This window comes from Mesoplodon densirostris, chromosome 2 (genome assembly GCF_025265405.1).
Source record: "Mesoplodon densirostris isolate mMesDen1 chromosome 2, mMesDen1 primary haplotype, whole genome shotgun sequence".
Lineage (NCBI taxonomy): Eukaryota > Metazoa > Chordata > Mammalia > Artiodactyla > Ziphiidae > Mesoplodon > Mesoplodon densirostris.
The window spans coordinates 150,695,533-150,708,538 of record NC_082662.1 but is presented as its reverse complement, the minus strand read 5'-3'; the positions used below and the strand labels follow the sequence as shown (position 1 = coordinate 150,708,538).

At 37.7% G+C, this 13,006-nt stretch overlaps 1 pseudogene; it reads left to right on the top strand.

Moving 5' to 3' along the window:
* The first annotated feature begins 1,328 nt into the window (after positions 1-1,328).
* On the top strand, positions 1,329-1,428 carry LOC132484715 (U6 spliceosomal RNA; annotated as a pseudogene).
* Positions 1,429-13,006: the final 11,578 nt, after the last annotated feature.

Here is a 13,006-nt window from a genome sequence, read left to right as displayed (position 1 = left end):
ATCTCTGCCAATTGTCTTTCTCTTTGCAATGATCAAGTCTTATGGTCAGAAAGCACCTTGGAGTAAGCTAGTCCAAAGTCCATCTAACTCTTGTATCACTTCCCCAGCCTCTCTCACTGTTCCTCTAACCTAGGATAATTAATCCACCTCAAGCACAGCGATGAAGTTGAGTACCATATTACTTCCTGTTTTCAAAAACTTCCAATGGGCTTTCCAGAGTAAAATTTGAACTCCGGAGCTCATATTTAAGTAAGACTCACACGACATAATAGTCATCAACCTCTTCAGCCTCACACCTCACTGCAGCCTCTCCACCACCCACAGTAGACCACTTACAGTTCCTCAAATACACTGTGCAATTGAACTCTGCTTATCTGCCCACTTGGTTCCCTTTATCCAAGAATGTTTCACTCTCTGCTTACCAAAATCCTGCTTATTCTTCAAGATCTAAGACTCAAATTCTCCTTGTTTGAAATTGTCTTCTCCTCTCTGCTCCCACAGCATTTCATTTATATTAAAGAGGAGAGTGGCTTTACTAGTAGTTGTGCATGTTTCTCTCCTTCAGAAAACTGTGAGCTCCTTGAGTATATATATTATGTGGTATTTTTGCTTTCTTGAGAAATTCTTGAGAAATTGAGAATTCCCTATTCTCCTGACTTTCTGCTTTCCAGACATTTTGGTTGGTCTTATATGTGGCAAAGTGTTTTTACATAATTATTAATGAAACATTCAGTCTCTCACTCAGTACTAGCAGTACAGGGGCTGCAAGATTGAATTCTTGGCACAAATAATACATTGGGGCTAATGACTATAGCAGTAAGAGTACAACTGCTTTCCTGGCACAGAATTGTAATGGGGTAAACTGTAACTTCTAGTGCCTGGTGGTGGCAACATTTTCCTCATTAGACCTGCTAATGGAATGTGGTTTGGGGCATTCTTCCTAAAAGCTTAGCCTTGGGTCTAATGTTGCAAATATTCTAACCATTCTGTGAACTACTTCATACCTTTTAATAAAAATCCTTTCCCACTCAGTCAGCTAAAGTCAGCTTCTGTTGCTTACAATCAAGAACCCTGACTGATGAAGATATTTTCCTTAATTCCCCATAGACCAACTAAGTCAGGATCATAATATTTAAAAGACTTTACTGAAGGGTCAGGGATAACAAAATGAAAATACTGTAAAAAAAAAAATAGACCCACACATATACAGTTAATTGAATATTTATCAATACAAAGGTGCCAAGTCAATTCAATGGGATAGGAAAGTCTTTTAAACAAATGGTGTTGGAACAACTGGAAAAAATAAATCTTGAGTACTCATTTCAGCGGCATTCCAATTTTTATACTAAAATTGGAATGATACAGAGAAGACTAGCATGGCTTTTGCACAAGGATGACATGCAAATTCGAGAAGCAGTCCATATTTTTAAGAGAGTTGATTTTTTTTTTTTTGCAGGACGTGGGCCTCTCACTGTGTGGCCTCTCCCGTTGTGGAGCACAGGCTCCGGACGCGCAGGCTCAGTGGCCGTGGCTCACGGGCCCAGCCGCTCCGCGACATGTGGGATCTTCCCGGACCGGGGCACGAACCCATGTCTGCTGCATTGGGAGGCGGACTCAACCACTGCGCCACCAGGGAAGCCCTAAGACAGTTGATTTTAAGTATTCTTACCACACACACAAAAAATAGAAACTATGTGCAGTGATAGATATGTTAATTAGCTTGATAGTGTTAATCTATTCACAATGTGTGCATATACCAAATTCTTTAATTAGAACAATCTAATTAAATAATGGGCAAAAACCTAAACAGACACCTCATTCAAGAAGATATACAGATGGCAAATAAGCATATGAAAAAGATGATCAATGTTATGTGTCATTAAGCAATTACAAATTAAAACAACAATAAGATACCACTATATACCTATTAGAATGGCCCAAATACAGAATACTAACAACCGAATGCTGGTGAGGATGTGCAGCAACAGGAACCCTCACTTACTGTTGGTGGGAATGCAAAATGATGCAGCCATTTTGGAAGAGAGTTTGGCAGTTTCTTACGAAACTAAACATACTCTTATCATATGATCCAACAATTGTGCTCCTTGGTATTCACCCAAATGAGTTGAAAAGTTATGTCCACACAAAAACCTGTATATGGATGTTTATAGCAGCTTTATTAATAATTGCCAAAACTTGGAAGCAAGCAAGATATCTTTCAGTAGGTGAATGGATAAATAAACTGGTACATCCAGACAGTGAAATATTAATATGAGCTATCAAGCCATGAAAAGACATGGAGGAATTTTTTTTTTTTTTTTTTTGTGGTACGCGGGCCTCTCACTGTTGTGGTCTCTCCTGTTGCGGAGCACAGGCTCCGGACGTGCAGGCCCATTGGCCATGGCTCACGGGCCTAGCCGCTCCACGGCATGTGGGATCTTCCCGGACCAGGGCACGAACCCGTGTCCCCTGCATTGGCAGGCGGACTCTCAACCACTGCGCCACCAGGGAAGCCCGACATGGAGGAATCTTAAATGCATATTTCTAAGTGAAAGAAGCCAATCTGAAAAGGCTACATACTGTATGATTCCAACTATTCTGGAAGAGGCAAAACTACAAAGACAGTAGATAGATCAGTGGTTGTCAGGGGTTCAGGGAAGAGAGAGATGAATAGGCAGAGTATACATGAATTTTAGGGAATTAAAACTACTCTGTATGAAACTACTCTTTATGATACTATAATGGTGGATGTATGTCCAAATCCAGTGAATGTACAACATCAAGAGAAAATCCTAATGTAAACCATGGACTTTGGGTGCAGAATGTTGATGGTGAGGGAGGAGGTGTAGGGGCATGAGGTATATGGGAATTCTCTACACTTCTGCTCAGTTTTGCTGTTAATCTAAAACTGGTCTAAAAAATAAAGTCTATTAAAAAACTGAGAGAGAATATTCTTATACGTATACCCGATAAAGAACTTATATCATTATACCATTATAAAGGACTCCTACAAATAAAAAATAAAAGGATTTAAAAACCCAATTAAAAATAGGCAAAGGACTTGAACAGACATTTTACAGAAGTAGACATACAAGTGGTCAATAAGCTTGTGAAAAGATACTTAACATCATTAGTCATTGGGGAAATATTAATTCAAACTACATTGAAATTCTACTTCACATGCACTAAAATGGCTAAAATTAAAGACTGGCAACCTCAGTTGTTGGCAAGTGTGTGGTACAAGTGGAACTCTCATACACTGCTCATGGGAGTATAAAATGGTACAGCTTTTTTGGACAACTGTTTGGGAGCTTATAAAATTATACACCCACTTAGTGACCCAGCAGTTCCAATCCTAGGTGTTTATCCAAGAGAAGGAAAATATAAATTCACAAAAACTTGACCAAGAATATTAATAGCAGCTTTATTCCAAAAACTGGAAACAAACACAAATGTCCATCAACAAGATTATGGATTTTTGAAAAAATGTTGCATATTTAAACACAGAAATATTACTCAGTAATAAAATGCAATGAACTACTAATACAACAATATGGATGAATCTCTAAAACACTGGACCGTGGTGATAGAAATCAGAACATGATTGCCTATTTGGGAAGGGAGATTGACTGAAGGAGGACATAAAGGAACTTTCTAGGGGTGATGAAAGTGTCTTATATCTTGACTGGGGTGTTGGTTACATGGTTACATTTGTTAAAGTTCACCCAGTTGTACACTTACCAGGTATTGCATTTCACTGCATGTCACTTTTACCTCCTTAAGAAACCTTAAGCTTGTTAAGCAAGACATATCATTTATACATCTTTTTCATTTTCTTTCCCCATCATGCCTAGAAGAATGTCCAGAACACAATGAGTGCTCAATACATGTTTAAGGAAAGTTAAACAAATGAACAAATCGTTTTGGCGGTTTATAGACATGCAATGAGAAATTCAGGTAGCTTCTTCCAGGCATGTGTCTAGTTTCCTTCAATAACTTCTTACAGGGAGAGGGACCTTCCTTCTCTGCTTTTCTTAGACTGTCAATGATCACTTTAGCTTTGAGAAAATTAACTCTCTTTGGTGTTCAATACACATGTATGTGTGCACGTGTGGATGTCTCCACAGTATGATCAATTGTCTTGAGTGTTTCTCCTGTGATAGAAACTGTCTAAATTGATGAATTTTTTTTTTTTTTTTTTTTTCTTTTTGCGGTACGCGGGCCTCTCACTGTTGTGGCCTCTCCCGCCGCGGAGCACAGGCTCCGGACGCGCAGGCCCAGCGGCCACGGCTCACGGGCCCAGCCGCTCCGCAGCATATGGAATCCTCCCAGACCGGGGCACGAACCCGTATCCCCTGCATCGGCAGGCGGACTCTCAACCACTGCGCCACCAGGGAGGCCCATGATGAATTATTTTTAAAATTTTATCTGATCATATAAATGGATAGTAAAAATAAACTGAAAGCTAAATCACAGGTACTTTTGAGAAAAGCATTTTTGCTTAATTAATTATTTTTAAGATAATTTTCCCTCAAAACTAGACGAATGACTACAAAGTTATTCTATATTGTGCATTTTTTTGTCTCAAGACTGTTTACAAACTAAAACACTTATTATGAGAAATCTTTACAAATAATTTCGAAGTATTGAAAAACAGAAAGTTTATATAACTGTAGGTAGATATGTTAGGCTAATGTAGAAAAGAATCTTTTTTTTCCTTAGATATAATCTTTAAAATGAAATTACTTTCAGTACTTAAATGTGATCTGAAGAGAATAAACTTCTTTATAGCTTCAGTTACAAAAAAAGCCAATGTCAGACAAAGATGTGTTATTGAATTCTAGCTATTGAAATGTGATGTCTGAAATCACAGATGAGAACAGAGAAAATAGGGATGTGTAAATGTTAATATTTACATATCAAAGCTGTATTTTCTGAGGATATTTTGCTTTAGATTAAGTAAAAGTTACTCAGAAAATCTTAGATCTTTGAAATATTTTTCAAATATAATTGCATTTCAATGAAAATAACTGCATTTCAAAAGCCAGAAGTTTCAACAAGTTCCAGATTAAGAAATGAAGTCCCAGTTAATTTGAAAAGATGATTGGAGAACTTTTATTTCATTATATGACTAGCATAAAAGGAAACTTCTGAACCACGTACGAGTTCTGATTCTTTACTTTCAAGTTGAGGTCACATTCCTCTCCCCGTCATGGGATAGTCTCCTCCACAAAACACACATCTGTTTTAAATTCCCGCCACATGTGATAAATCAATGCATAACAGATAATAAATTTGGAAGACTGTATTCCTATAGACTTTGGCTTCTATTCTTTTAGCCTTTGCAAGTCTGATGATTTTTCCATTCTTAGCTCACACAGAATGTGCTTTAGAACTCAGAACTTGTCTCCAAAGGCAATCAGTGGGAAACTTGAAATGATCAATACTTGCTGCTGTGTCTCTATGAGCTTTGAAAAACTGAACCACCATTTCACAACTTCCTATGCTATAGTCCTTTTTATCCACTTATGTTTAGTAATTGGGGATTATTACTAAAGTGTAATGGATATTCACTATTTGGATTATTCATATGTTTATTCTCTTATTTTAGTACAAATATTCAAAAAATGTATCCTCATTTCTATTAATTAAAGCAGGACCACCAGTTGTGAGAGGGCAGTTTAAAATAATGGTTAAGGACATGAATTTGCACACCCTATTGCTTGAGGTGCCTTAGGCAAGTACTGAAATGCTTTAAACCTCTATTTTCTTTTTTTTTCTTTGGCCACGCCGTGTGGCTTGTGGGATCTCAGTTCCCTGACCAGGGACTGAACCTGGGCAATGGCAGTGAAAGCCCAGAATCCTAACCACTAGGCAATCAGGGAACTCCCTAAACTTCCATTTTCTAATCCATAAAATGGTAGTTATGATGGTAGTAACTTCCTCATAGGTTTGTTGTAAAGATTAAATGAGATGATGCTTATAAAATACTTAGTACAGTACCTAACACATACAAAGTTTATGAGGTTGTTGGATATTAGCACAGCTGTGACTCTACCTACACCTCTTCCAGCTTCTAGGACTAAAGCCACTATTGCCAAGAGTGGAGTCTTATGAGAGAAAATGCTGTTCCATAGTGTGTAATTAATAATCGCGGTCGAGGAAGAATTATTTCTGTGGCCTTTTTATTATTGGCCTCACCACATTTACTATGTGTCTGTCTCCCCTACTAGATGATGGGTTCTTTGAGGATAGGGTCTATGTCTTATGTCTCTGAATTACTGACTCTGGTTAATTGTCAACTCTTGCTAAGGGAATGTATAAATGAACATGTATGTGAATATACTTGAAACATTCATTTTAAATTTGAGTTATTTAAATGGTTTTAAGTAATTAGAAAGAAGAATTTCTTTTAACTGGGTCTAGTAGAGCAATACAGACATTACAGCTACAAATAAAAGGACAGTTATCAATCACATTTTTCTTTGTTCACATTTCAAAGATGAAGTCCAGTTTAGGCATTTTATGTTTGAGATGCCCATTGGACATCCAAGTGGAGAGACTGAAGAGGGAGTTGGGACATAAATTTGGAGAGGTCCTCAAGTTTCCAGAAACTTACAGAAGTTCATAAGTTTGGAGAAAATGGGGCGTTGTCAATATGGGTAGCACTTAGAGCCATAGGATAGGCTGAATAGGATCACCAAGGGAGGGGATATAAATTAAGAGGACATAAGGTCCTAAGACTAAACCCTGGGACATTCCAAAACTTAGAGTTTGGGGTAATGATGAGAAGCCACAAAAGAGACTGAGCTAGAGAGGGTCAGAGAGATTAGAACCAAGAGAAAACCAGTCATCACATGTTCAGCTCTTTTCAACAAGCACTCTGATTCTTCTCATCTATCTCAGGAGCTTCCTCCAACTTCAGGGCATTATCACTAATTTTCCTATCTGCCCCTCTGCTTCTCATGACCCTCACTCAGTAATTCTGTTTTGCCTTTGTCTTCAGATTTGGCCCACCTGCAACTTGAGGACATAGGGTCGGGGTGTCCATTTGCAGCCTCAGCTCACATAAGCCATGCTGTACATTTCCCTTATTCCTCACCTCACCTGTCATCTTCTCCACTGAAAGAGACAGAGAGATAACTACTCTTGATGTTCTCTGCTTCAGACCCTCTGATTCAGCTTTCAGGTTGAGTGCCTTGCACCCCCTTAAACTTATCCTAAGCCCTGCTTTCCTGGACTTTCTCCTTGCCTGTGTATTGTATGCTGGCTCCAGCTCTGGGCATTTGGCCACTTTGGAAAAACCACCTGTACTTTCCAGTCAGTCCCTGAGTCCCTCTATTTCTGCACAACCCCATCCCCACTCTACCCCAACTTCAGTGGATAGCACTTTTTGCTGTGACCCCTCAGGTCATTTGAGCCATAGTTGGAGGGAGGTCAAGTCTCCTGAACCCATCCTAATATATTGCCCAAGCTTTTTACTATATGGTGATCTCAAAGAGTCTGGGGAAAAAATTCCCTGGAATAGAGATGTATAAGATGGAAAATTCAAATATTTGATTCTCAGCCTACAATTTGTACTTGCTTCCTGCAATCACATGCTAAATCAGTAGGAATTTCTTGAAGGAGAACTAAGGAGTCTAACTAATTAGCAAATGACACCTAACATTTGCCTTAGAGACTGTGGGATATAAATTAGTAGTAGGAGAAGAGAATCCCAAAATAATTATATCGGTCCTAGAACTCTTTTTGAGGGCTCTATAAGCATTGGTTGGCCCCTGTTTAGCTTAAATTCTTATCAAGTAGGATTAGGAATGTTTAGGGGAATAGAGACTGAGGTCTAGTAACAAGCCATTTGAATTCCTGAGTTTCAAGGCCACTATACTACCAGATCTCTTAGAAAGTCAAGAATTCCCAAGTTCTAGTTTTCTTATTTGTTTTGTTGATGATGCCTGATCTAGAACAACTGTTTTCTTTACCTCAGTCCTTCAGTTAATAATAGGTAGATATGTGCTGAAATTTTCACTCATTTTTAACAGATAAGCATGTAATTGTACCTTTACTACTGCTGTGATAAAACACAGTGTTTTATTCCATTGTGAAACATTCAAACAATACAGAAAGTCAACAATTTAGAAACTGAAAGTCCTCTAAAGTCCTCCTCTCCTAAAATATACTCAATCCCTCCTAATAGTTTGGTGTATATTTTAAAAATATTTCTGTATTACAAAAATAGGATATATGGAACAAATTGCTGAGAACTATTTTATTTGATAATATACCTCTGATATCTTTCTACGTCAGTACTTGTAGCTCTGTCTCATTTTCAACGGGTATATGATGTATTACTGTATGGATTTACCAAAATTTTTTAGCCAAAAATGTAGGTTATATTAAGTTTTTTACAAACACAATCAATGCAAAAATTAACGTTCATGTATATATTTCTTTGTACACTGTGTGAATACTTCTGTAGGATATATTCCTGGAATTGGATTTCTTAGGCTAAAAACATACACATTTAAAATTTTGAGAGATAATGACCAAATTGCTTTTTTAAGAGGTTGTGTCATTTTTCATGAACATCAACAAAGTGTGCAATATCTGTGTTCATAAACATTGACCAACAGTATTATAATTGCCTGAACATGGTAGGTAGAAAATTGTATCTATTCAAATTTGCATTTCTCTAAATGTTATGGTAATGATTAAGTTAGATACTTTTTGTAAAATATATTAAGTATTTTTATTGACTGCTTTTACAAAACTGTAGTTATTATCATTAATTAAAGGTATACCAAATGTATCTTAGGAGCAAGGCAGAAACATATATGTGTATATATATACACATATATACACATATATATTCAATATCTACATCTATATCTACATCAAATATATAAAACCTTGTTTCAAGTGCTGAATAATGACTGGTGTTGAGAGATGAGTGATGACATTTTGCCCTCCTGCTACTTTCACTCTGGAAGGAGGGGGGACATACTTGCACACTGCTAATCTAAGCAAGTGAATTGGGGAGAAAAGACAGTAAATGTGGTTTGAGGACTAGTCAAACTTTGAGTCCCAATTGGAATTTCGGATTAATATATAGCATTTTAAACTTTTACTCTTGGTACGAAATGTTACTGTGTTTTGACAAGACTTTAAAATCAACATCCAAATGCAGTTCTATTTGAAGGTCCACCAATAACAAACTTTCCTGTTGGTCATAATTTTTCTCTGGGTAGCTGCAATAATATCACATGACATTCCTAACATGGGTTCTCCTGACCCAAGATCATTCCTGGAGTATTCATTTCCAAAGATAGCAACCTCATTGCTTCTCTGTTCTTTTCCACTGAAGAGGTCTGTATTTTCTGTTTGTTGACAGAGATGGCTCTTTTTCCATACCATGAATGACATGGTGTCTACGGGTTATATTTGTGACATCTTCTTGTAATGTAATTTGCATTCACTATGTGTGAAGCCACAAGCTAAAGGCTTAGATGAGAATATGGCCAAGCCTAATTAAAGAGCCAAGTCAGGAAATGAATAGGTTGGCAAATAGCTAAGAACTGGATCATGTAGAAGAAAGGACAGCTGTGTTGAGCTCAGGCCCAGAGTAGTCTTTTGAATTTTAGGAAAGGGAGAGTCAAAACAGGGCAGCTAATATGATGAAGTCCAAAAGTGAAACTGGAGCTAAGGATGTATGAGTCAAGAAGTCAAGAAATTGGAAATCCACTAACTCTGAACATCAATACTGTTCTAGAACAAAAGCTGATTAGATCAGAGGATGAGTGAGTACTGGAGAGGGACACAACCAGGTGAGTTAGGCCACCCGTATATACCTAACAGGATACTATGACAAGAAGATTTATTTGCAGCTACCTGTATCTTATCTCACTCCATATGTGGCAGTACTCCTAATTCTTAAGGAACCACAGTCATTTCTGATCTTATAAGCATGACTTATGAAATGTGTTTATTTACAAATGATGAAACAATATATACAATGGAATATTAGCCATAAAAAAGAATGAAATCTTGCCATTTGCGACAACATGGATGGACCTGGAAGGTGTTATGCTTAGTGAAATAAATCAGACAGAGAAAGACAAATACTGTATGTTTTCCTTTATGTGGAATCTAAAAAATGAAACAAACGAACAAATATAACAAAACAGAAACAGACTCACAGAACAAACTAGTGGTTTCCAGAGGGGAGGGGGCAGGGGAGGGGCAAAACAGGTGAAAGGCTTAAGCGGTACAAACTAGCAGTTATAAAATAAATACGATACAGAGATGTAATGTACAGCACAGGGAAGATAGTCAATACTTTATAATATTGTATAATATTTGTGATGTGTAGTCTATAAAAATATTGAAATACCATGTTGTACACCTGAAAATAATATACTATTGTAAGTCAACTATACTTCAATAAATTTTTTTAAAAACATAAAACAAAAAATTTTCTACAGACTAAAATCCTTAGGAAAAAATCTCTTCCTGGATGTAACACATAAAACCTTGGTATTCTAGGTTGACCAGAATGGTTTTCAGATTTGCCTGAATTGTAACCTACTTCAGTATGTTATTCAATGTATATTTCAGTGGTTTACTTTTGTGGAGTATTAAAGGCTAATGGATACTGCAGGGTTTTCTACATCTTGATGTAGTCTAAAATAAAACAACATTTTCTTTGTATGGTTGGGATCTGGCAGTTCTTTTAAATTCTTTACTGAAAAACATTTCCAAGAAATGTGTTAGATAAGAGATGTCTTTACCCTCCACTCTCTCACCCACAAAAACTATTCTTCCATGCTTGTTTTAAGTGGGAAAAATTAAATTGTCCACAAGGGCAGTTTGAGCAAGCTGTAACTTGATTTAAATATTTCGCACTCTTCAACTGTACTTTCCCCAGGGATCTTCCAGCCTTCTTTTCCAGAGAAATTTCCATCTTAGTTCTAAGTTTTGATCTTAATTATCTATTCCTTGCTAGTTTCCAGGATTATTCTTGGTGTTCCTAGATCAATGCCAAGGCACAGTTCTCATCTCTTGCAGTAAACATTTTAAAAGGAAAAAACCTGCAAAGTTTGTTTGAATAGAATAAACTAACTTCACATTAGAAAACTAAAGCCAGTTAATTATTAAATCATACTTTATTTTGTATATCAAGTTGGATATCACAATAATATCCTCCATTATTAACTATAAAGAAACAGTTGGCTATTTGTGCTGCATCAGAATGAAAACTTTTATTCTTTTGACTGTTTTCAAACACATGCTAGTTCATTATTTTGCTAAAAGGCACTAACAGATGTTAGGCAGAATGTGGTCACATCTGGGACATATAAAATACCATTCCAAGTCTCCATAGAAGGGAAATAGCAATATTGTTTAGTTCTCCCCAAAAGCTCAACCAGCCCATCTCATTTAATCTGTTTAAGGTGAATAGTTAAGAGTAGCACCAATTATTTTGGTTGTCTTAGGAATATAAAAAGGAACAATGAACTAAAACACCAAAAGGGAAATGCCCTATGTTGAAATACAAATAAAAAAAACTTCACTAAAGCTTGTGGCTAGAGCTATATTTTTTCAGCTGAAGAGGTAGTAAATCTTGAGTTGCCTGCTTCCTGAAGCCACCTTGAATTATAGGTCTCTTTAGGCCCTTCTACAATGTTTCTACTTAATTTGACCCTTTCAAAGAAAGCGCAACACATCTAAAAGATGGCAAATAAAGATTCTGGTAGAAGAGATATATATATATATATATATTTTTTTTTTGGCGGTACGCGGGCCTCTCACTGTTGTGGCCTCTCCCTCTCACTGTTGTGGCCTCTCCCGTTGCGGAGCACAGGCTCCGGAGGCGCAGGCTCCCGAGGCGCAGGCTCAGCAGCCATGGCTCACAGGCCCAGCCGCTCGGCGGCATGTGGGATCTTCCCAGACCGGGGCACGAACCCGTGTCCCCTGCATCGGCAGGCGGACTCTCAACCACTGCGCCACCAGGGAAGCCCAGAAGATATATTTTGACAGTTATATATATATATATATTTTATATATATACATATATAAAGTGATTAAATCCCAAGATATTCCAGTCTTTTAACCTACCTTTAAGTTTTAATTTTGTTTTTCTTTCTTTTTTTTTTTTTTTTTTGGTGGTATGTGGGCCTCTTACTGTTGTGGCCTCTCCCGTTGCGGAGCACAGCCTCCGGACGCGCAGGCCCAGCGGCCATGGCTCACGGGCCCAGCCACTCCACGGCATGTGGGATCTTCCCGGACCGGGTCACGAACCCGCGTCCCCTGCATCGGCAGGCGGACTCTCAAACACTGTGCCACCAGGGAAGCCCTGTTTTGTTTTCTTAAAGTAACTTTTCTAAGAAAACAAAAACAAAACCTGATGGTTTTTGTCAACAGATCAGGTTCATATACTATTATATTTAGCGTTATCTCTAGCTTCTTGAAAATAGACCACATTGAGGACTGGAATAAATACTAGTGTTGAGAGGAAGCTCTGGAGATGTTTGCCTCAGACTGCTTACCCATTAGAAAGAAGAAAAATGCTGGAGTTGTGTGTACAGCACAGGGTGGGAAGGAACATGTGGCATAATGGAATGTATCCTGGACTTGGAGTCAGATTACCTAGGTTTGAGTCTCAGCTCTGCCACTTATGAACTCAATGTTTGGGAGAGTTAGTTAACCACAGAAATCACATTTCCCTCCTCTGTGAAGTAGGAATAATACCTTGGAGAACTGTTCTGAAGAGCCAGTGAAATAATGGCTATAGAAGTGTTCTGTAAACTGTGATATATACATAGCTTGTTATTAACAAACTATTGGTGGCCTGCAATTTTCATCCCAGATAAGCAGATAACAATTAGATATTTGGAGCACAGCTGAAAAGAAATCCATGGAGGGGATATAGAATAGACAGGCGTGAATTTCCATTTGAGACACACTGCCTAAACAGAGAAAGCCTCTGGGGGACTAAATGCAACCTTGATAG